Source organism: Drosophila santomea, chromosome 2R (assembly GCF_016746245.2).
Source record: "Drosophila santomea strain STO CAGO 1482 chromosome 2R, Prin_Dsan_1.1, whole genome shotgun sequence".
In the NCBI taxonomy this organism is placed as follows: Eukaryota; Metazoa; Arthropoda; class Insecta; order Diptera; family Drosophilidae; genus Drosophila; species Drosophila santomea.
The window spans coordinates 11,322,077-11,348,136 of NC_053017.2; the positions used below are offsets into that span (position 1 = coordinate 11,322,077).

The 26,060-nt window shown below is 39.0% G+C and overlaps 1 protein-coding gene and 1 long non-coding RNA gene across 5 annotated transcripts in view; both read left to right on the top strand.

Moving 5' to 3' along the window:
- The window catches only part of LOC120447076 (syndecan), an 88,399-nt gene that overhangs the window by 3,160 nt on the left and 59,179 nt on the right, over positions 1-26,060 (top strand). The gene's annotated exons all lie outside the window — the stretch shown is intronic.
- On the top strand, positions 1,577-17,231 carry LOC120447078. The gene is made up of 3 exons (XR_005615909.1): positions 1,577-1,722; positions 16,324-16,798; positions 16,860-17,231. It is a non-coding gene; the product is annotated as an uncharacterized LOC120447078 (long non-coding RNA).

The window sequence follows — 26,060 nt, forward strand, 5'->3', positions numbered from 1 at the left end:
GTCACTTGTTTTTGCCAAAATTGGCATTCGTGGTTAAGCCCTCCTCGACTCCTTCGTAGCTCCTTTTTCTGTCGTCGAAAACATTTTTAGAACGTGCCCGGAAAATTGATGAGTAGCACGGCGAGAGATGGCTATGAATTCAACGAAAAGGGGGTGCAAGTTTGATGGTTGTGACTGCTGCAAGTGCCACACTATCTATTTTCCGTTTCTCGCTGTTGACTCATTTACAAAGTTCTTTCAATATCTAAGATCATACAAACATAGTTTTTTTCATTTTAAAACTATTTTAACTTTGTTAAACATTTTTATCACAAAGAAAATAAGAGAAAATCACTTTCAACAACTTGAATTTTTTTCAATGTAACAATAATTAAGTGTGGAAGCTAGTAAGGAATAACACTCGATAGCATCCTCTCACCTCAAAGGTGTGGAAACCCAATATGCCACGCCTCCTTTAACATTACTCCCTCCCGTTTTCGGCATCCCTACGAACTGCCCGCTGTTTGTGTTTATTTTCATTTCTTGGAATATCGATTCGTTGCCAGAAGGCGACAGACAGCGATAAGGTTGTGCCGATATTGGGTTTTCCATTCGATCGATTCTGTGGATCTGGCTACCTAAACAACAAACACTTCCTTGAACTGGGTAATCAAATTCAGATTCTCGTCTACTGTTGATGGAAAAGGAAACTTGAATAAAATGGGGTTTTGGTTATTTTGAGTTGAGACTTTTTTGCAGATTTGATCGTTGCTCTGAATCCATATTTAATCAAAGCAGACTAAAGTAGATGGGAATAGTTTCTATGAATTATTTTTCATTTTCATTAGCATTTTTCATTCATCTAATTTACAACTTTAATAGTAGTAAATTTATGACTTTATACTTTTTAGCTTACATACATATGTATGTATATATATTTTTATTTGGCTTAGGTTCTTGTTTAGAAGCCCATCCCACGTACTTATTCAAATTACGATTCATTTTCCGTACACATTCCAGTTTGCTTCTCCTCCTCTCATTCATTTCATTCAATCTTTGTTCATTACCTTGCTCATATGTTCATTATCAACCCCTCTCGCTCCCCCTTGTTTCCGTCATATGCGGTTTACATTTTTTTCAATTAATATTCACGTGTGTCTCTTTTCATTTGCCTTTGCACCAGCATTCGTGCCTCATGTTGTTGTTGTGGTCATGCACTTGCAATTGCTCGCTGCGTCTCTTTCTATCTCTTCCCCCATCTTTTCGCTTTCTGTCTTGTCTCACCTTTTTGTAAATTTTGTTTACACGAAGAAAGGAAGAGGAAAAGCGAAGTTTAGATACCCTAACAGTTGTAGTCATATTTACAATCATTACTTCTGTAAAATGTATTTCAAGTCCAGACGGACAGTTGATAAATTTTCATAAAAAAATGCTTTTTGGGGGCGATAGAAAATCATTCCACAACTACTTACTTACTTTTTAACGAATCTAGTATTAAATCCACGAGTAACGGGTATAAAAACCGTGCAATTATCAAATGGCGACTTGGCAATGTCAAAAAGTTATCTAAGATTCGTTTGTCATTTTCATTATTTATTATTAAATGTCACACGAGCACATAAGCAGCAGATTAATTACGGTAATCTAAGTTCAATTGAAAATCCCCACATGTAATCTGCGTCAGTTGCTAATTAAGCCAGAACAAGATCATGTGTACAAGAGAGAGAGATACAAAAAAGAGAGGTAAGAAACAAACCAAAAGAGAGGGGAGCACTTGAAATTTTGCTGTAACAAAAACATTTTTATAAATTTGCCGAATTTTTTCGTTGTCACCAGACCATAAATACAATTTAATTAAAATAACAACCTTAGGCCCACCGCAAATAAATCACAAGCATAAACATTTGCTGTATAAACCAAAACCATAAGAGAGACACTAAGTAAGAGCACAGTGCAAAGAGATGGAAAGAGAGTTCGTTGTAAATTGTAAATGAAGCGAAAAGGCAAAGAAGAAGCAGAAACCTGCATAAAAAATGTGCTGGCGGCATGTAAGTGTGTGTGTGAGTGCGTGCTTGTGTGTGTAGGCAGCAGACAACTTTGAAGAAGAAGAGGCAGAATACAAAAACGTACGGAGTTCGAACACTCCGCCAGAGAAGTTTGTCTACACTGTGCAACAAAATGGGAACAGATATTATCTTATCAGGTTTAGGGTATTGTGAATAATTGACGGCCAATTTGGTTTACCCAGAGAGTTTCTTGGCCAGCTTTTCCGAGGATGACTGATGGATCCCTAATTGCGAGTGCCGGCATAGGGGATTCTTGGAACCATACGTACCGGACCCCCTGTAGGCCAGTGTTTCGGTTTCGAAAGGGGACTCTCGCGACCTCGTCTCGAGTCTTTTGGGCTGGGTCTTTGGGCTGAGTTTGTCTGAGTTTCCGTCTCTTTGGGTTTCTTGGCCCGTATGATTTCGAGATTTCAGTTTCTGCTGAGGCGGCGTTTGTTGGTATGTCTGTCTGTACGTATGTATGTATGTATGCTTGATTGTATGTTGCATGTCTGCTGAGGTAAACAGCGCAAACACACAAGCAACGTCTCATTAATGAATACATACATACATACATACATATTGGCCGGCAGGCGACAACAACAACAGCAACCGCCCCCCGTGTTCTGTGGGAAAGAAAGAGAGAGTGCAAGAGAGCGAACGAGAGGGTCGACTGAGGGACAGAAAGAGATGGGTAGTGTAAGGCAATGTCAATAAACATGCGTTGTTGCCGCTTTTCATTGTTGTTTTTGTGCTGTTGCTTTTGTTGTTGCTTTTGTTGTTTCATATGTTCGACTTCGTCTTGTTTCGTTTTGCGGTTTACTGACGGACAACTTGTACATACATATGTACATATGGATGTATGTTTATACGGTGGATTCTGCTTCTTGCCATCTACTCCCACTCTTAGCTCAACTCTTCCTCTATGTCTTCTCCTCCACCCACCTCCTCTTACGCACACGCACACATACTCACACCTCTTCCGCGCTGTAACGTGCGTGTGTGTGCTGTTTTATTGGATTTTACAATTTTGTTTTCATTTTTATTGGCCTCTTCGTGTGTCCCACTGTTGCTGATTTAGTTTCCTTCCCATTTATTTTCATGTTCGTTTTGTTTATAAAAGGGTAAAACTGTTTTGGATACTGTTCCTTCAGAATGTCCTAAATATTTCGTATATTTAATGTTGGTTTTCAGTGATAAAAGTACATAGAATTAAATTCAGCATTTAGAATCCTATACCATTAACATGTTTAGGTTCGAAGGGTTTATTATTTAGAGATCAATTTTGTAGATAAGGTTACTAAAAATAGATATTTTATTTTTCGATGGGGTCATGTGGCGCACTCAACGTTTTCATAATTCGCAGTTGAGTTTTGTTTATTTGGGGTGGAATATTTTTCCAGATTTTAATTGCTATAAATAACATGGAGGACGTGCCAATCCCGATTGCGCCTACTCCCGTACTTTTTCCCCACCTTGTCTCCCCATTTTTTTGCGTTTGCCATTTCAATTTTCATTGACGCAAATCGCGCGCAAAATATTCTGTTGATTTCTTTAGCTTCCCCTCTCGGATTCTCCGTTTTCTCCCTTATTCGCAACTGTGTTTTTGTATATTGCGCGTACTTCCTGTCTAGTTTTTTGTTGTTCTTGTTGTAGCATTTGACTTTTCGCTGTGCGTTTTGAGTTTGTTTTTTTTTGTGTGTTTGTTTGCATATCATTAACACGGAAAAGCCGACAGAAAAACGCTTGAAAAAGAGTTAACCGCCCCCGCGCAAAAGTCAAATGACAACAGAGCCCAGTTAGTCGACGCCCCGCCCCCTTTTGCTTCCGCCTCTTCACTTCTTCATCTCCGCCTTGCCGCATCTTTATCAACCCGTTCGCCCACGCGCTTCGCATACTTTCATAATTATGCGCTTTTCGTTGGGCTTTTCCGCTTTTATTGTTGTTTGTTTGATGTTGTCGATGAGTTTTCAATAGACTTGCACACATTCCAGCCGACTGTTCGATTTCTGTTTCCAGTTCCCTTTCCAAAACGAAAACTCTCACCTTTTCCTCCCTATGTATGTAGCTGTGAAATACTCTAGATTCACTTTTGTCATCAGATATTTTTGTTAAATATATTACACTTATATGGTATTACATGTAAGTGGATTTGTAAATAAAATAAAGTTACATATTTTGTATTAGTGAATCTTAAATTAGTAGAATATTCTTCGCTCGAATTAAACAAATGTACATTTATTTTAGGGGTATTGGAGCTTCGTATAGGTTTTCCACACAGTTGGTAAGCTTTTGGAACAATTTTACAGCCCTATTGTGTGTTTTGGAACGCCCACGCAATGGCCACAAAAACCGACGCAAATTCTTGCACACACACCGCAGCACGGTAATCGAGTGGTGGGGAAAAAGGGAGGTGGGAGAAAAGCGGCTGAAACAAATACTAATGCAGATTTGTTTATACGCCTGGTCACGGAAAAATTTCACGAAAATTTATACAGCTTTTTGCAAGCGAATTTCAAACGCAATTATACAACTTAAGCATTAGCTTCAGCCGTAAAATGTTTATTATTGGCCTATTTTTGGAAAAATTTTGGTAATTAAGTGTTTTGGAAAATGAGAAAAAAATATCGAGCACATATCTCAAGCTATTTTCTCGCGCACATCAACATTAAGATTAACAATCTCACCTTGGCCAGAGTGGGCGTCATCTCATTTCGCAGTGAATCTGTTTTTCTGCCAGTTTCCGATTTGATAAGGAAAATACTATTATACAGAGTCGTAAATAATCGCTCGAACAAAGAACGAATCGCGTTCCGATGTGAGTGATCTACGATAATCCCCGGCCTGAGGTCAGTTGAACTCGCCTGGAGATTAAATACCAAATTATAGGTAATGGCGTTTATTTTGTTTAAATGATCTCATTGCTATTTGTGCGACAAAGTCTACGGTTGAGAGCAAGAACGATGTGCATTTGGCAAAATATTTTATTACTGGGACTTTCACTGTAATTTTTTAATCAAAAGAAATATATATAATAATATATATTTAATCATATAATTAATAGTCGTATGTGTACTATAACTTTTCATTGCATTACTGCGGTTTTTCCCTGTCCTGTTGATTAGATATTCTGGCCGTTGGTCTTTTCTTGGCGTTTTATTCAATTTTTGGGGAATTCCGGCAAATGCAGTCCCCCAAAGGGCCATTGTCATTGTTTCGATCGACGGACCAGAAGCGTTGAGGGGAAACATAAAACTCGTTACGCCCCGAAAAGCGGGGAAGTTGCAACTTGCAACTGAAGTTGCGGCAACAGATTGCAGCTCCCCAAAAAGTTTGCGAAAATCCCCCGTAACTCCCCTTTTCACTTCTGACAGCTGCTGTGTTTTGCTCCGTCTGGCTGCTCTTTGATTTTTGGCTTTTTCGGTTTATTGACACGACTCAAGTTTCAAGTGCTCTGATGTTGGGAAGCAGAGCAATATAGCAACTGATAGCCGGCAAATGTTTCACATTTCGGGTCATTGAACAATGTGAAATAAAGCAGCAGTAAAAATGATTGCCCCACGAACAGACATTTTCTAATCAAATACATATTTCTGTGAAGATTATACGAATTTATGGCTACTAATTAAAAAGTCGAATAAAATTGGCCTGTGAAATACGTATTGGGAAACAATATTTCAAATTGAATTCAATGCAAATTAATCAATATACACTCCTATTTCTAGCAAAAGCTAATGAGACTGTGAGCTAGAAATTCTTGAATAATAATAACATTTGCAAACTAAATTATGCATTTATTTCGCTAGGTGAAGTTTATGGAATACATTTACGGGATGCTTTTTGATCAATTGTAAATATTTGTTACTGCCAACGCTAAATAATTTAATAACATCGCATAATAAATTTGTTGACCCATGAAAGTGTTTTAATATTGGGTCAGACACATGAACGTAGCGTAAGTGTTCTAAAAATGTTATATTATTTCACGGTTTTTGCGGGTAATTTTGCCCATTAAAATTGAAGCAAATCCGTTGAAAAAGTGCATGCATAATTCATGCTTTTGACTTTTGGTCACTACTGTTTGCTGTCCATTTTTGGTTTGTTGGTTTGTTGTTTTTGCCCTCGACATTGACGCTTTAATTGTTATCAACGAGCAACGGGCAACCAAAATTACATCAGTGTGCGAGCCATTAAATTATGCTTATTTGTCATATTTTAATTTAAGTTTAATCGCATTTGTTGTCTGCTTTCTGTGCGCCTTTCCGTTTGGCTTCTTTTCCCCACCGATTTTCATCGATTGGGTCACGTATGCAAATGGCAAGTGTTGGCATTTGGGTCTCGTCTTTCCGATTGCTGCTGACTCACTAAAACTGATCGCAGATTGAGAATCATGAGAGTCCATAGATCGTTTAGTTGTGTATACGGTGTAATGACTAATGCTCTGAAAGCTGTGCAAATCAATTGCTGATTAGTAGCAATCGCTACTTGGAACTCGGAAATGCAGACTTTGCAAAGATATCTTGCAAAAAAGAAGATAAGTAAGATCATAACGAATAGAATCGAGTTACTTTGAAATCTGATCTGATTCTGAATTGAAAAGCTGCCAAAATCTGTTGGTTTGCTATTTTTATGACTTTCTAAAATATTTTATTTCTAATTGAATCCCATTTTTGATTAGATTATCTAAAACATTTTTATTGTATTATAATAGTAATTGTTAGATTTTATGCCTGGAAATCGATGTATGTTTGACATTGGCCTTGGTTAATCAACTTTTAATGGCCTGTAAAAAGTTTATCATTTGATGTAAATAGATATCCCGCTGGCGTCACCCGGCTAAAGTGAATTAGCATTTTCATTTACGCCTCAAATGGGAGCAAGATTTTGTTCTTTTTCTTGCCAGAGTTGCCGCCTTGCTTTGAATTTTACGCTGGTTGCGTGGACAAGAGGAGTTGTTGGTAGTAAGTGGGTGGCGAATGGTTGGCTGGCTTTTGGTACAGGAAGGGACATGGGGGGGAGACCTGGCGTTTGGTATTTTGCTTTGGCTTTGCCACACGATGAGCTGCGTGGATGGCGCTAGCTCCCTATCCTTACATTGCATCTCCTCCTAACTGCACCGACCGAAACAATTGAATATTACTAGAAACAAATATGTAGCATTCTAGCTAAAGCTACTCTATATATATAATACATACATTCATATACTATGTTTTAAATGTTAGTTTTTAATTTGAAAAGGGCGCTTTAAAATATGCTTGTAAAAGCTGATTTAAAATGAAGATATGCTAGCCACCATATTTACTGGAAAAATAAGTTATTAAGAAAGGATTACCGGTTTGCCTTGAAGTTTATGCTCAGACGTTGTTTTCTGTGTATTCCTCCCTTTGAAAAGCCTGTGGCGTTTTTTACCCCTCAACCTGCTTGCTGTTTCATATGCAAATACTCGTAATATTTTTCAAATGTTGTTTGCTTTTGCCCTGGCTCACACAATTTTCCTCATTCTTTTTTCCTTTTTTTTTGCGCTGGTCGCGCTGCTGGGGCTGCCTTTTCACATTTTTCAATTTTCCACGTTCGCTTTGTTGTCGCTGCTGATAGTCGGTGTGTGTATATAGCCCTATATAGCGTGTATTTGCAGTGTTGCTTACATTTTCATTACTTCTTTTTTTATACGCTCCTTTTTTCCCCAACAACCAACAATTCTCACTTGGCAGCAGCTGTGCGGCAGGCCAAACCGAAAGGAAGTTGTCCAATGCTGGCCAAGAGAGGAGCAAAATGTTTGCATTTCAAATTACCCATGGGCCAATGACTGTTGACTGATTTTTTTCTACCTTTATTTGTTGCTACTTGACTTCCGTTGGGGCTAAAAAAAAAAGTAGTGGCAAAAGAGGGACTAAACCATCAGCAGTTTGCTGTTTGATGCACTTGAACCTAAATTGATTTCAGATTTCTCAAAATTAATCATCTAATTCAATGGCAGTTAATAAATCACTCCGTCGGCTTTTTTTTTATCTGTGGTTTAACACACTCTTACTGACATCGCTGCACTTGCCAAAATCCGTTTAGCATGGATTTGTTGGTTGTTAAATTTGTTCCATCTAAATCGGACTTATGATTTATGTCTGCGGAGAAAGTTTCCATACTTTAGAGCATATTTCAAATTTTTATAGTAAGGTATTTTGTCTTTGTTTCTGTTTGAAATTTATCATCAGAAATACCTTAGTATTTTTATTAAACTTTAAAACGTTTAATTTGATGTTTCGTAAGCAGCAAATATATTTAATAATAACTTAATTGTACTTTAACTTACAAATACCTTTATCTCCAAGATGTTTACTCCAAATTGGATTGGATATAAGTCAGTTTAGCAAGAGTATTTCATTTCAGCTTCGGTCAAGTCTGCTGTAATTTATGTAAATTTTTCATCAGCCCTCTCTATAGTTTTTAAATTTTTTTTTTGGTTTCTATCTCGGGCTTACGGAAGTCCCAGAACCGCAAAGTATGCAAACATAAACCAAAAGTGTTGGTGTGCGTGGGTGGGAGTGGGAAAGGCATAGAGAGAGAGACAGATGAACTCACATTTGTTATGCACTTTGAATGGAAGGAACATGCCATGTTTTTTGTTTTTGTGCCTGAATAAATTTAAATTCGTAATTAGTTGGGGGAGTAAATGGGATTTAAGGTTTTTTCCCCGTGTGGTTCCTTTTTTCCCGACCAAGCTAACTAAACATGTAATAAATCTGCATTTTGTATACTTACATCCCGGTGTGATCCAAATCTGCCGGAATGAGCTACGAAAACAATGAACAGGGGCCCCTGAAAATGTGGGGAAATGTGGAATTTGTAATGTGAAATGGGCTACCTGCAATCAATCACGCTGCCCAAGTGGCCCAGATATCCGATTTTGGTGGCTGAAATAACAATTGAAAGGCTGATTGGAAATCGGGATTTGCTTAATATTCACTTTGTTGACAGCTGAGGAGGGGCAAGTTTTTCTTTGTGTTGAATTTGATTTTTTTTTTTAATTTTTAAATTGGGTGTTCTTTTATAAAGACCCACGTAACTTTATTATCATTTTTCCTTTAAGTTCTTTATAATTCAAAAAATTCAAGTGCCCTATGTCAATTTATTGAGGGCTTATCAACATTCCTTAGTAATGTGATGATTTCAATTATTCTAATTCCATGGGCGAGGCAATCGGATTTTCGATTAAAGGCATTAAATGGCGAAGCAGGGGATGAATTACATTTTTCTAGACTAAGTAAACTGCGAATTTCGATAAGCCCCCAGTTTTGGGGTGTGGGGCTCCATTGCTGTGGCTTCTGAAAGGTTCGATTTCGCTTGGCGTTGGGGCTCTCGTGGGTATTGAGAAGGGTTTAATGACCAGAGAGACCGCGTTTCATGTTTTCCCTCTTTTCTTTTTTTTTTTTTGGACACTCGAGTGTGTGTGTGTGTGGGTGTGCATTTTTAATCATGTGCTTGCCTACTTAGCTTTATTTGCCAACAGCAATAACCCACCGGCAACAAAAGTGGCGACAATGTTGTGGGGCAGTCCCAATTGGGAAATGGAGCCATGTGCCACGTACTTGGCTGGCTAATTCCTTATATGCACGAACATTTCTTCTTGTTTTTATACCATCTCGATTGGCATGCACAGTAGCACACACAGGAAGTACAGTAAAGGCTCGTTGGATTGCTGAATAATGGTCTATTTTGGCATTTCAATGTCAATCGTTTGATAGAACATAAATCGATTGGCGTTGGGATCGTTTCAATTAAGTGCAATTCATTTGGCTGACGAATGTTAGCGGAATGCTTATAAAAGAAGGTTCGTCCAATAAATGAACAACGGTTTTGCATATTCATTTTCCGTTCGCACCTTACATTTCATGGCTGTAAGGCTGTTATAATTTTAGGATGCACCAAAATATATGCCATAGATAAATGTCTTATCTACCCAAAATAATACCATTTATAAAAAAAATGTTTCAAGTTTCAATTCGGAAACTGAGTGTACATACCCATTCTATAAATCCAAAATGTTTGCATGTCCTGCATGTTGTCCTTGTTCATCTATCCCTCCCTCAGTTTTTTTTTGTTTGTTTGAATGAATGTATTTCAGTTTTAGCACGTTTTGTGCCATTTTTGCCGTTTGGCCGAGTTACATATTTACTTTGAGTTTGTCCATGGCGGGGAATTCCAATTTTCTAAAACGTCACTGCATAGTTTCAGGCGTGGGGTACATCTCCTCAAACCCAGATTGTTGAACAACATTCATCTGTTCGAAATAAACCACCACTCTTGTTTGATAAACTGATCGAAATGTTTTATCCATGTCACTACTCTTAAAGTTTTCATACCTATCCCCTTTGATGGGATACCTCCTTTGTCCACAAAGTAGATCGCAAGTTTTCCCTTTGAGAGAAAAGTTCAAAAGGACTTTTGCGTGCCTTTTGAGATGCAGTTTCCTGAAACGGAAAAGCGTTGAGCTGCAGCCCACAGATAGATCAAATTATAGTAGCAAAACGAGTGCGAAAAGATAAGGATGAAGCCGTACCGGACCGACTGCTGGAATGAAAAGTTCCGGAAAAGAGGGTAAAGGGCGTGGGGCGATAGTTAATTCCGTTCCTTATCAGTTGGAAGTCCTACTGAGCCAACATTGCATTGAGAGAGTGTCGCAGACAGAAAGGGAAGTCAAAATCTCTGCCAGATAAGTGCTTTGGGCATTTAAGTTTTTATGATACTCTACAGAACAGAATTTCTATCTGAAATAGCAGCGTAGATAACCATTTCATTAAATACTTGTTAAAACCTAGCAATGTGGCATTAATTGAATTTAAAGAGTTAATATTAAACGCAAAAATCCACTAAAATCTGCCTACCTAAATCAAACCTGTTGAGTTGGTTGAGTAAATTGATGCCTAGGAATCGTGGTCGACTGCAGTGGGGAATCCCACAGAAGGTTTTCGCGTTCTCGGCCCTGTTTGAAAAATCCCTGGCCTTAGTCATTTGCCAGCAGCATGTGGACGGACGTTGATTCTGGCCACGTCTGCTCATGGCCTGCCTGATCCGCACTCGCCGGGTTTTTCCTGGAATGGTGGCTCCTGGTCTTTCTGGTCTTGGCGCACTGCCGCTGACATCATTGTCTTGCTATGCGAGTGGCGCTCGGTCTCATTTGGAGCGCCGCACCGCTCGCTGCTGTTGAATGCAGCAGTCTCCATTGCGTTCTCCAACTTCAGCTGGCAATCCGCAACCACAAACACCTCCCATCTGCCCTCTTTGACAAGGGTACACTGAGGAAAATGAAGCGGAAATATACGTTCCCATATAGCTCTACTACTATAACCATATATTCTTACAAAAATCAAAGATTACTACGAGCCTAAATCGTTTATGTTTTTGTAAATTCTTTATAAGAAAGACGCATATAAATTGGATATCCTTTAACAATTAACATTCAACGTTCATCTGAATACTTGAAATACTGAAACCTCCGATATATTTCTTGCAGTTCACCTTCATGCCATGTGCTTTCCCTCAGAACGTCCTCATTTCTGCACTCTTTCTCCTGATTCTTTCTCCACCTTTTTTTTTCCTTTTGTATGGGCATATTTTTTTTATTTTTTGTTGCAACAGCTTTTGTGCTTGCGTTTAATTGAAGATTTTTTGACAGCAAACGTCGTTGGCATAGAAAGTCATGAGTACGAGAGGACCACAAAAAAGGCTACGGAGGTGCTGGAGTTTGGTTTGTGGATGGCAGAGGGGCACCAGAAGATGTAGGACGAAGAGTTCGTAGAACTTTTGCACACAAATGGCAGCGATAACACAGCGCCGACTGACTGACTGCGGGCAGCCTGGCAACCCTGCATCTGCATCCAGGAATCTGCCTTATGACGACCCATTTCACTATCGACAGCCGAGGCTTTGTTTCAACTTTATTACGTTGCTGCTGTTACTGCTGGTGGAGATGCTGTTAAAATGTCGCCTGAAAATGGGGAAACCCCAAAACTTTAAGAGCTTCCTTGAACGGGGAAAATTGCGCATGTGATTGTGTTGAAAGTTTGACGGGTAAATGGAAAAAGTTTCGCACATTAAATATGTACAATAGTTTGAAGTTATCTTTCGAAATGCTGAATAAAACAACATGTGACACTCTATCGATATCAAAAGTCAAGCTATTTTCTGATCTTAATTATAAATTCATTTGTGACTTGGCTCTTTTATTGAGCAGCCAAAAAAACCTATTAAATTAACATTAAAATGATTGCTGCGAAATTACATTTATTGCTGCTTTGATTTCATTCAAAAAGTGACCCGTTCGTTGCGTGTCAAATTACTTGTTAATGCTGTCTCACATTCAAATATACACACGTATTGCGAACTTCATTCGCCATTTGTCTTTCGGAGCTGTGGATTTCGAGTGCACATTTCAATTTTCACAAGCTGGGAAAACGGGCGAGGAAAAGGGAATTGGAGATAGGAGGAAAATGACAAGAATCCATTTACAATTCGGCACGTTCAAAGGGCGCGGGAAAACTGAAGAAGGGCGACATATCAGGTGCAAATGGCGACAGATACCTTTGGTTTTTCCCATTCGCAAACTTTGCCACTAATGCGCATTGGGCCAAGTGCATTTTCCAACAATTTATTACTTTATTCGACATTGTTGCTGGTGCCTCGCGTTTGCAAGTTACATTTGGTTGCTAACCATTTATTGCATATTCATGGTCATTCGAGAGGAGGCAATACGTTCATGAATATTGATAAAGCAAATTGCTTTTGTTTATGTTTGCATTTTCCCAGAATTAAAAAGTGCCAAGTTTGAATATTACCAATAGTGCTAAAGCACCAATGGATGGCTATCCATTTTTGTTGAAATATTAAACGGCTTATGCATTCACCCTTTTTTTAATTACTGCACGGAAGGTGGAGCAGAATATACATAAAAAAAAAAGAAAACCAAAATGGTTAATGGATAAGGTGTGACCTCGTGGGGAAATGTGAGCTTTGCATGTCGAATTGAGGCTTTTCCGAGGGTTTTTCCATGCCAATCGATTGTCAAGCGAGCGGTGGGCTTGCGTTTAACTTTTGTTATATACCCAATGATTCAATTACGGTGTCTTGCGCATCGGAAAAACCGTGGAAAATCCCACGAATAAACAGGCAGTACATGTACATGAAAGAAAATCAATGCTTTGCGGTATTTTGCAGGTATTTCATGGTCCAAATACCGGCGATATTAAAATGCAAAATAATAAAACAAAATACAAATTCCAGAAGTGACCTAGATTGCGGCTGTTTCTGTTCGTTGTGAATTGTTTGAATTGGTTTTTGATTAGTTGGAAATTTGGCTCCAGCTCCCCAATACCGTTTATGTTTTGCAAACCAATTGAAAATCATTTGAAATGTATTCATTAGCTCTTTGAAGATGTTTGTTCCAGTTTAAGATTTGTTTGCATTGCAAAATTAGGAACTACTTTCTGAATTTCGTGGGGCAGCCAAATTTGCTCAGCCTTTGATCTTTAATGAAATTTAAATGTGAGATTTTATGAACTCTTATATGAGTGTTGTACATTGATGCATATTTTCCCCCGGGCAATTATTTTAAAACAAAGAAGTGTTTCATTTTATTGCAGCTCATGCTGCATTTTTTGTTTAATATTTACTTGTGTTTTTGTGCACTTCGCAAATCGGTGGCACTACCAACTACTACCAACAATGCAATGGACAAAATCAATGCACATTTGTATGTTTTTCAATCGGTGTTTTTGCTTTTATGGCCATGTTAATACCGTGGGGGGATTGCATTTTATGCCACATTTGGTTGCATCTGCATATGTTGCATACTTTTCAGGTTTCAGCAAATGAAGAGCGAAGCATTGCTGAAAGTCGAAATAAATATTTGTTGAATTTTACGTATTTGATTTTTGCTCTATGCACATCTATGTCTATTTGATTAAATTCTACGTTTCTTTTTTGTTGAGCATTTATTTCGCATTTTAATTGCACGCCCAATTAATCGCCAATAATTTACAGCAGCTGTTCGTTGGATATTTATTTGCTTTCGTCTGATTTCAGTGTTTGTATTCATTTCAACCAATTCGTGCCTTGAAATATGACTGTGTGTTTTACGTTTTTTGTGCGGAGTAAACAAATTTAAACATTTTAATTGTCTGGATAATTTAAGTGGGGCGGGCAACAAGATTGACAGATAGACAGACAGACAAGAAAAAATTCTTTTCCAGATGCCAAAGGCAAGTACAAAGCCCTGGCATTCTGTCTCTGTCTTTCTACGCAACCCTCTCTGTCTCTGGCTCTCTGTCCTGCAATAAAAAACACAATCCCAGACTGACTTGTGGCATATGCTAATGAGAGCTATGTGCCTGCCACACTGTTGGCCTGCGCTCGCCCACTAATGCAATTGTGTGAGTGGGGAATAAAAAAATGCACTGCGCAGGACACTGCAAGAATAGCAATCTGAAAGTTGAATTATCCTAAGCAAACATTTTGGTAAATGGAGAATATAGATACTACAATTTGTTCGCAGTGTATACAATAGAAGAAGTAATGGGAGTATGTGACATTTTAAGCTGCGTGTAAGCGCCGCCCCTGCTTTAAATGCTGTTTAACTATTCCATGTGTCATAATATCTGGTCCACCTCTGGCCCGTTCCAACATGTCTCCTACTATTCCCATATTTTTTGTTGTTGCTTTATGACTCCTCTTGGCCATGAAAAAGCACAACTTTGAGCACAAGAGACGGGGCAAAGCCCATAGAATTGCACTCAGTCAAGTCGACGGGCCAAGTTGGAAAGTAAGAGGAGAAGCCAGAAGCCGAGAGTGATATTACAAAAGGGACATCCCCGGGGGAAAGGGGGCGAAACTGGGCAAGAAGTACGCCACCCACCCACACATCCAAGAGTTAATGAGGAAATAGGCTTAGATAATGTGACTCACATAATGCCCAGTTCTGGGACTCGAATCGCAAAAGGGAAACGGATGGGACGTCTTCGTCTCATATTCTCGTGTTTGCGGTTGTGTCGCTTAAGCATTTTGTAAATGGTTTGTTTTGTCTTGCAATTAGTTTGAAAGGGTTGTGCTCTGGTTACAGGAAACCAAAACGAACCGACGCAGCAATCCTAACCGAACTTAACTGAGTTGAACTGATGTGAGCCAAACAATGACCATCTATTGTCCATCCATTGCAATGCTAAGGAGCTGTGGGCCTGGACCTTATGTCCTCGGTTGGCTCAATTTATGGCTAATTAATAAGCCATGTGCAAGCTCAGTAGCGGCTTCCATATATGGTATCAGATTGAGAGCTCGATTAATTGGGATAAAAGCTTAACGAGGGTATTGTTTTCACACTTATCCTATTAAAATTGGGTAGAAGAAGTGGCAGTCTTATTTAACTATAAACTAAATATGTATAAGATCCATTCTACACCTTTCACATAATTGGAGTTCTTTATGTAACATTTATAATTATTATTGCAATCAATGCAATGATTTGCTACAGTAAGTCAATAAAAGACATTGATAAAGTTCCCGAGCTCATTCCCCACTGTTTACTTTGGGAATTTCCTTAGGCCTTTATTTTCTACAACCAGATGTTAAACCAAAATGATTACTTTTAAATACTTTCTGTTTACAAAAATTAGCATTTCGCAAACATCATGCAGATGGAGGAAAACAAAATAAACAGACTGAAAAAATTGACATTAATTATGCAATAAATAGCGCATTTTATACGGCTGCAGAGAATGAAGAGTGTATTGTGTGTGCTGGAAACGTAATAAATGGCTCCCACTGTACCGCATCAAGCCATGGGCAAAGAATTTAATTAAAATGCCAAATGCATCATAAATACTGCAAACAATTTTATTTCCCCAGGGTGCATTTTTTCCCATTTCCCGCAGAAAAGTGCAATTGAATGTGAATGGATAAAGTATTTAGAGTTCTTAGTCTGCTTTCATTTGAATTCAATATTTGTCCGAAACTTTTTGGGAAAGTTCATTCAAGGCAACCGAAATGTACAACTTGTTAGGCCTTTGTTTAACAATTGCCAGTCGAAGAGGGATCAACATTGTCTGTATTTACCGATGTCCTTTGTTGGATAAAATTTGAATTAGGTCTAACAACAACCACTTGTCTGGGTCTTGAAATGCAAACATATTGAAAAAGTTGTTTGAACTTGCTGTTGATTAGTTGCCCAGACAAAAAGTTGTTTACGCTCGCAATGCATAAATGATTATTTACACTCCAATTCTCACTCTATATATCCTTTCTGTTTGTTTTTCAGGTACGTTTGCCATTCTAAAATGATTGATTCGACAGAAACCCTTTGCCACTCCACCACTGTGTAAGTTATGCTCTCAGTTATCAAATGGAAATCATCCTACTGGCAGGTTATAAATTCACGAAAATCCCACGACGCCAATGTCAATATTTATGAATGCTCCGGGGGAATTTCGCAGTCAAGGGTAACATTTTGTCAAGACTCCCCACATAATTCGGCGGTTTCAAGGGGCGTTTTAAAAAAATTGCAAACATTTGCCAGATGATGTTTTCGTTTTTTTTCACTATGCATTCGCATTCGCCAAGTGAAAAGTTTTCAACGAGCCGTAATTTAAGCTAGCAACCATCTGAACGCATACTGAATAAATATGCTACGGGTATAAAAATAAAAGTTGGCCAAAACACATACCTACGCAAAAGTTTACCGTGGAGATTGGCCAGTTATGTATGGGACTATTAGTTGAAACAATGTGATAAAGGTACACAAATGTTATGCGGATATTCTAGAATTTAATTGTTAATTAAAAGTAAATATTTCAGGGATTATATAGGATTAGGAGCATGTTTAGACAGTAATCAACCCGAAACCACTGTGCCATTGTGTCACTCCATGAAATGCAAATCCCAATGACGGTATATTTATGATAAATGTGCGAAAGAGAGGCGATACGAGCAGCCGAAAGAGATAGAGAGACAGTCGTCCGAAAGCGCTCGTGTTTTTTCTATCTCACTTACATCTACCCCAAAAATTGTTGAGCGGAATATGGCACATACATATATGTATATATATTTTTATAGCCTCCACAAACATACTGTAGAAATTAAATTTCGTTTTTACTGTGCAAACATTAGATAATCATCATCACCATCACCATCGTCATCTGCATCTGAGTGGGCGTATTTATGCGAGGAACCGAGCTCTGGCATAAATATAATTTTGTAATGCGAAACTTGCCGTTTTATCATTTGTTTATTATTTCTCTTATATTTCTCCTATATTTTTTCCGGCTTGACACTCTGTTTGAATTTTATTTTATTTGAGTTTGTAATGATGGTATCAGGTGTCTTAGCACTTGCATACCAAATGTCCTTGCTAAAGATGTTGTGTACACAGAACACTCCTTACCATTTAATTATTACATATTTATATCAATTTACATAGTAAATTGAATACATCTATCAGGGTTAAAATACATTCTTGGAAATTATTATAATTGGTATTATTGAAGTGGAACAAACTGCATATGTTCTTAGAAAGTTTATAATTAACTCGGTATCGTTTTGTTGTGCTTCTCAGAACCTTTACTCGTACAGTGAAGGGTATACTTGTAACAGACCATCGGATAATGGGTATTTGATGGTCGAGTTCTCTCTTCAATTTTGTTTCTTAAAATCGAAAAACTTTCTTGGGCAAGAAGGATCATACATAGATTTTTCTTTTTGATTTCAATTTTTTCTTTTGAGAAAACCCACTTGCGCTTACAAGTGTGAGATGAAATTCTATTCTTGTTCTTCTTTCTGTTGTCTTGAATTGCTTTCTTCTTTTTGTGCAGCTATAAACTTCCAACCGGATGCCTTGGTTCTCCCTTTTCCTTCGCATTTTCCTCCGCAATTTTCCATTCGCTGGCGCGGTGCACACTTCTGCCATCTCTTACTTTGTTAATGAATCCCTTTTGTTGGCAATTGCTTGCCATGTTCTTTATTTCGCTGTCGAGTATTCTGGCCCCATAAACACCTCCCTCGCATTGCGTTTCGATTGCAATTGGGGAAAAGCGTGGAAACTCGAGCTGCACTGATGCCATTTTCGCCATCAAATATTTAGTTAGCCATCCGCGCTTGCAGCTTGCGAATCCTAAATCCTGAATCCTGAATCCTGAATTCTGTGTCCCAATCCCACAGCAGTTGCTCTAATCTCAGAAAGTTGGTTGCCAGCCAGCGAGTTTCGGTTGGCAATGCAAATTTGCGTTGCTCTCTTCGGAGGCCGCAAAATCTGAAATTCGATGTCCCGAATCCGCAATACGCAATCCTTTAAGCAGCGCCAACACCCAATTATTCTGGCCCCCAAACATAATAAATCTCAACGAGTGTCTGTCATTTATAGCTGACTCTTTTCTTGGCGAAACTCAAGCACACCCAAGTAATTTTCCACCACCGCCCCACTCCGCATTCATGGTTTCTTGGCCCTTGGGCCAAAACACACATTTAGCCATCCATTTGCTATATCTATTTTATGTTGGCCACAAACATTCTGCTATGATTTCGCATCGCAACAAATTTCTCTACGGCTTGAGTTACTTTCTGCTCCAGCTGGAGGGCAACACATGTTGCTAATGTGCCCGCCGAGAGTTGGATCGGAATTACAGAGGTCGTCGTCGTTCTCGTTCTCAGTCTGCACCCTCGTCCTCGTCCTCGTCGTCGATGTCCTGCTGGCTCACTGGCTCCATTTGGGGGTCGCAAAAGTTTTATTGATTTTGTGACAGTCGAGTTGGGCTGACTGCTGCTCTATTCGGCTGCTATATTGTGTTGTTTTAGCTTAGGCCTTGTTTCCAAATTCAATTCAATCAAGCGAAAACAGTTTACCAAAATGTCTCCAGTGGCATGTACTTGATTATCGTTCTGAGGATGTCCTTGCAGCTGTCTCTGCCTCTTTGTCATTTGCCATCTCTTTCGCTGTTCGCCGTCAATCTCAATCAGCCATCTCTTTCCGGCCTGTCCGTGCATTACAGGACATTTTGCACTTTTGCCGTGTTGCGTCGTACACACAATCGACATTTTGCATTAAATTAAGATAAAATTGAAACTGGTGAAGCCAGAATAAGTTGTTGCCTAATTTAATCAATGAGCGAAAGAGTATAAAGTATTTATTATTAAATAATAGCATTAAATTCCAGGGCTTTGTAACTGATAAGAGTGATCCATTAGAACTTCTTGAGATTCTGAATTTCCCAAGACTTGGTGACTAATAGGGGTAATCCATTTCCAGTTCTATGAAAGAAGTAATTCCTAGAATTGGTGTAATTAGTTCAAAACATTTAAAATACCATATTCCAAGAGCTTTATTTTTCTTTTTTTTATATATATATTTTAATAAATAAATGTTGGTGAATAATAGCGGTAATCCCTTTCCAGTTCTAAGAAATAAGTAAATCCTAGATTAGTGTGATTAGTTTAAAACATTTAAAATACCATTTTCAAAGAGCTTTATTTTTCTTTTTTATATATATATTTTAATAAATAAATGTATTGTATGTCCCCAGAGTGGACCATCAATTTTCCATAGCGGGCAGCAGATGCCCAAAAAGCTTCGGCTGCTTGAAGTAATGTGCAAAGTTTAAGTTGACGAACGCGGGCGGAATGATGATGAGGCCTGCTGGCTGTGGGTGTTGGGCAGCAGGTGATCACATCACCTGACCTTCCTGGAATTTCACCTACCGCCTCCACCTTTATTCCCTTAGTTAGCAGCTGTCTAAGGGGGTGTGTCCTGCTGTCTCTCATTGTGCTCATCAGAATCAGCATCATCGTCATCGCCATCGCCATCACCATCATCATCATTTTCTTTGCAGCCGTAACGTGAAGTAAAACGTGAGCGTGTCATTTTAGCATTTTTTTTTTTGCTGCGTGGTAAAATGGCCGAGGAAAGAGAGATGAATAGTTTGAGCAAGTGAAAAGGAATGAGAATCTGACGCACGTGCAACTGACATGAAAATAAATAAGAGGAGCAACTCTAAATGACAGTTTTTGCATTAGATTTGCTTTCTTTTCGTTTTTTTTTTTGTCTTTTTAGTGAGTTTTTTCTTGGCCATCTTTATTTTATTTTTTTTTGCTCTTTCGGAAAAACTTTGCACCCAAAATTTCTGTCTGGCAGTTTTGCATTCAGGCGCATTGTCACTGATTTACTCCTCTCGCTATCTCAATTCCTTTTTAAGTTTGTTGTTGTTTTTGTTTGTGTAGAATGGCATTTCAGTTTTTTAGACAGTGTTATTTCTTCACTTTTTTCCTTCTCTTTTTTTTTTGTTTATTGATATCAAAAGTTTAAGTGCAGCTTTGGTAGGAGCTTACATTATGCTTTGGCCAGGCTCAGTGCGCTTATCCCGCTTACGAAACTTACAAAAGCGGAGTGACATGAAGAAATGGAAAGCGGAGGAAAAGCAGAGTGAAAATCTTTTCCCAACAGTTTGAGATGAGCGAAAAATTCGAGCGAATCGGAAAACCCCAAAAAGTGTGCTAAAGAAAAAAAAGGGGAGAAAAGTACGCACTTGCGATAAGAGTGTGAGTGAGTGTGTGTGTAAGTGCGCGATGGATGCTTTTCCTTTTCCGCCTTCCTTATTCACTTAAAACCAAATTGAGCTAAAAGAGGAAAAAGGAAACAAATCAATTTCATTTGATTCTGTTTTTGGCGGCCCTGATTGTATTGAGTGCAAGTCTTTTCCGCTTTGCCGCCCATACATTTACATACACATCAATTTCATCACGAGTCTTGGGGGAAAAGCAAAGCGAACCGAAAGGCTACTTCCAGCATTTTAGGGCCTTTCAAGTTGCCTAAATTGATTTTCCGGCTAAAACACAGACTCGCAATACGTGTTCGAATGATTCTTGTATTCTGATTGTTTGGGGAAACGCGTTCGGCGTAGGAAACAATCTTTTTTAATTTCAGTCCAATGTTCGAACAAGCGATGGGCTCGTAAAAAACTTGTGTTTCTCCGCATTATTATGGCGCTGTTAAGCTGAATTGTCCGAGGAAAACTTTCCCAACTTTTGCAGCAGTGGAAAATCTAGATCAAACTCTAGAACAAGATGGTCGAACAAGAAGAATACACGGCTCACACAAAAAAGCAGCAGCAGCTCATTCCAAGTTTGCTCTCGGCCTCCACGAATTTTGCAGTTTATTCCAGGTTTTAGCCAAACTCAGGATTCTGTGTCTTTTGCCCGCATATAAATATTTGATTTGATTGTGCTCTCGTTTTCCTTTAGCCCCTTAGCTCTTGCAGCTTATTTTATATTGAAAGAGCACACAGAAACCAGCAGATTTGGCTTAATGCTGAAGGAAGTCGAGAAATTGTAGGGGGTCACAGGTATTTGAACTTCAAATGAATACAGTCGAATATCACAATTTTAAAGAGAATTTCCAGCAGCTTGTAAAGGCTTAAATTATTTATTCATTTATCTTTAATAAATTTTTTTTTTTAAGCACACTGTTAATGTTCTTTGAGTACAAAGTAAAGTTTTGTATCCAAGTGCAGGATATTAAACTTAAATAAAAATATGCTCGCCATTTACTTTTCAAATTGTGCTCTGCTTTTTTCCTGCATTGTCAACACATATTGTGTTGACTGCCCCACTCTTTTGTCCATTAGAAAATCGTTAGATGGCTTTGCTGTTGTTGCACCAGTGACCGTTTGGCATTTGCATTGTTGCAACTCCTGACAACAGTCAGTTATGGCCATCTCGTTCGCTCACCCCTCGCCCTTTCGACCCCCGTCTGCCTGACCCTCGACCTCAGACAACATGCGACAAAGTGGGCCAGAAAAAGTGGGCGAAATGGGGGGGGAACACAGTTCAAGTATTTGGTATTGTTATTGCATGGCTGTTGTCAACGTAAAATGTACCACAAAATGTGTTGCAAAACAATAAGTATATTTTTGTAGCTAGCGGACTTTCTAACTCGGGGCACTTAAAATAGGAATATATTTATCCTATTTTAACTTTGTCTTCAAAAATAATAAAAATACTGAAATGTAATTTGATATATTTTAAAATGCATATATTTTAAATACGTTTCTTCTGTCATATACACGGATTTTTAGACTTGATCCAGTATCGGTGCACACTTTGTTTTTCCAGATTTTTCTCTCTGTGTACAACCCTGTAACTCTGCTTCGGCACAGGTCAAAGCACACAAAATGCGGCCCAACAAAGGCGGCAAACAAATGGACTACATTGTATGCTCGCTTAATTATAATTTATATAATCTATAAGCTAATCTCTGTGATCCGCAGTGCAGACGGCAACAGAAGTGCCTGTCGCCGGCCGACCAGCTGTTAATGAAATTTATGGTTCAGAGTTCATGAACCCCGTTGGGAGGCAGTTGCAGTTGACAATACCAGAATCCGGGCTACCTGGATGGCAAATTTGCCACCTGAGCGCGTCAACACAGCCACAGGGTCTCCACTTTCCATGTGCTCCTCCATGCTCCACCATGCTCCTTCGTGTTCCTCGGTGCTCCTCCGTGCTTTTCGGTGCTGCTCCATGGCGACAATGACAATGTCTGGCTGAATAAATTCTCATTTATGACACTTGAAACCCGGCAGCGGGCGGTGAAGTGCCAACTGTAGGTGGTGTAGGTTGGTTCCATTGCCTCCTGCTGTTACTACTGCGACAGACTCGTTAGTTTGCCAACTAGATGCTATGGCATTCGCCTTTCGAGCCCAACTTGCGGTTGAGTCTCATGCCTGCGGCTGTGGAATGTTACCACCAGATGAAAAACGGAAGTGAACCCAGCGGCAGATCAGGGCAAAGGAGGCAAGATGGCAGGACAGCTGGGGGCAGAAGTCTCTTGCATTGGAATAATTGATAAGAAAATGCGTTACAAATGATCAAATGTCTGCCGAAGGCAAACAGGACCAACGCACTGGGAAAAATTAGTGCACAGTCGAAGGGAAATAGAGCTAGGCCTTTAAGATGGTACATAGGGTTAGTATGACGGTTGTATTTCCAGTTAATAGGATGTAGTACGAAACACATAATCAAATGTCTGCCGATGGCAAACATGGCCCATACACAAGAAAAAACACAAGGAGGAAAAAAATTATAACAATGTTTAAGATCTTTTATTTGATATAGGCGCAGTATAAATGAAAGCTGTTGAATCATTTAAAAAAACGATAGCTGTACAGAGAAGTGCTAGATGGCAACATAAATGGATTTTTTCCAGTGAATTTGGCACAGTGTTGCCATGGTCACATTCTGCCAGACTTACAGGTGATTAAATTTGCAATTTCGATTCCTCGAAGCGCAAGCGTTGAATTGACTTTTTTCACCAATCTGAATTACGCATCCTGTTGTCATGTGCATATACGTATGTATGGGCATATATGTTTTCGCTCATCATATTTCCCAGGCCGAGTCGCTCGATTATTATTCATATTTATTGCGTTTCATTTAATTTCGCTGCCGGCCAAGAAGTCGACTTCGCCGTACAGATGCAGATACATCTTTTATATATGTACGTACTCGTGTATATGTGTGCAGCTGATGAATAATAAACTTAATTGGTTTTCATGCGGCAGCATCATCCTATTTGCTTTCTTCGTGACGTGATGTGTGTAAGTGGAGCACCAAATCAATTAAAGATTGGCAACCGCCAATCATCCTCATTTCGCCTCCTTAAATCATCGCAGCGGTTCATTGCCCGAAATCAGTTGCAAGTGCAAACCATTTCGGGTTTGCTCTGTTTATCACTGTATTATATTAATGCATTTTCAAGATAAAGATTCTATGGTCATGCAGAAAGTGCTTGGCTTTCGGCCCTTTTCCGAATCTTAAGTAATTGTTAACGGCTAGAGACCATTTACAGCTGCAAAAGTCAAAGGCACATGAGACTTAGTAGTTGCCATAGGCAGCCAATCCAAACGGAATTCATTTGCATGCTACAAGCTTTTTTCGTTCATCCTCTTTCATTTCTGTTTGATTTTTCATCTAATCCGTGCGTTTTACACATTTTCCCTGCCCAAGTCTTCAACCTCTGCGATTCATTCGATGTGTGTGTGTGAGTGAGTACATAACGATGTATTCTCCCTCTTTCCGGTTTTTCTAACAAAATGGCCACGCATACAGTTCGTTTGTAGAATGTGTGTGTGTGTGTGTGTTTGTGTGTGTATGTGTGTGTATGTGTGTGTATGTGTGTCGGTGTCTGTGTGGTTGAACGACGCCATCAACAGCTTAGAATTTCAAAATGGGCGAAAGCCAATTTTCACACTCAAATAAATTGGGTTAGTTGCACATACATACACACCAAACGGTGTGTGTATGGCTTCGTGTGTGTGTGTGTATGTATGTGTGTGTTGCAGGTGCTGCACATAGCACGTGAATCGAAAACGCGCTGAAATAAAGTTACCACCTCAGTTTGCCACTTTTTTTCTTCAGCAAACTTCCCCTTTATTCCATCTTTGGTTGCTCTGTTCTCTGGATCCCTGTATTTATGTATTTCAATATGATTTATGACGAAGCAAATTGCACGCAAAGCGATTCAAATTCACTTACGCTCCTTTTTTCTTCTTCGATTTAAAAGCCACAAAGGAGGACAATATATTCCATAAAATTGAATGGAATATTAATTGAACCTTTTGCATACCTTTGAAATTTGGTTTCGATATCAAAATAAAATACTATTGATTGGTACATATGTATGTATGTATATAAATGGTTTTAAAGAGCCTCGGGAAAACTCAGATACACGTTTTCGTACTTGTTAAAGTAATTTATTCAGATTAAACTTCTTTAAAACATAGTGAGAAAATACGTATTTCATTTCAAAAGCTACCTTAAAAAAATGATTTTATATTAAAAAAAAACTAATAAAATTAATATAAATACACAAAAATAAATAACTCCATTTGTCTAGTGTGTCATAAATTTAGGCAGTAGAAAAGAGAGCTTGCGGTCAAATTAACTCTTTTGCGAGCTATGGCAACCGTTTATGACAATCTGAGGTCCTTTCATGGCAGCTTAAAGCTTCAAGGATAAAGGAAAAGGATGGCAAACCCATTAGGGCGAGCGCTTTGAAAAGGGTCCTTTTTTTGTGTTAGCCAGCAGTAGAGCGGCTAGTCGCTGGCAATTTCGCTGGATACAAGTTCAAGCGCAGTTGGCGCTACAAAATTGCCAATGGTCAGGTCAACTAACCGAATCGTTAGGACGACGCGTAATGAAAATTAATGCTGACGAGATCCCCGTAAATTGCCAGGAACACTGGAGAAGCCCCAGGAGCGAACTGAACAGAGAGTGAAAGTCGAAATTAGTTGGGATGGCTGCAGCGAAACCCAGGGAAAAAGTTTTGGGCCAAAAATGTAACGAACCGTAAAGTGATTCAACCTTGAGGCTTCAACGAGGATGTAGAGAATGTGGTGGCTGTCGTGCTATGTGCGTATATCTTCCTCTTTTTACCACTTATTACCATCTATCTTGATGAATAAATTACACGGGAATGAATTAAAAATGAAACAAGGCACCACCGGAACTCAGGACTATGTGGTATCCTGTGAACTGGGCAAACGTAACTGTTTCTTAAACATAAATAACTCGTTTTGCGTTAGAACATTACCTTGTAAAATGTTTTCTATTCCTGAAAATAAAAAACAAATTTGCTACTGCGACTGGGTATTGAATGTTCGACTAAAATATTCAAGATTAATTTTTTTAGTATCTTTCTGGGAACTTTCCGGAAGCTTCGCTCCTTCTTATTATTATTATAAACTTGGGGTTTTGGGGCGCGCGTATCTTTGTGAAATTAGGAGGCGGCTCCAAAACAGGTCATAAAAAATCAAGTCTAAATACACTTCTGCCTATCGTCGAGATCTCTATAGAAGCTCCCTCTCATCTCCCATTTTCCCTCTAAACTTTTTACAATCTAGGCCCAGACATCCTACACCCCAGCTTTGGTTGATTTAACTTGAAACCCGCCTCATTTGTATTAAGTTTTACCCGCTGCGGTTTTGGGTGCCTGAGAGGAAATGCCAGTCGTGGAAA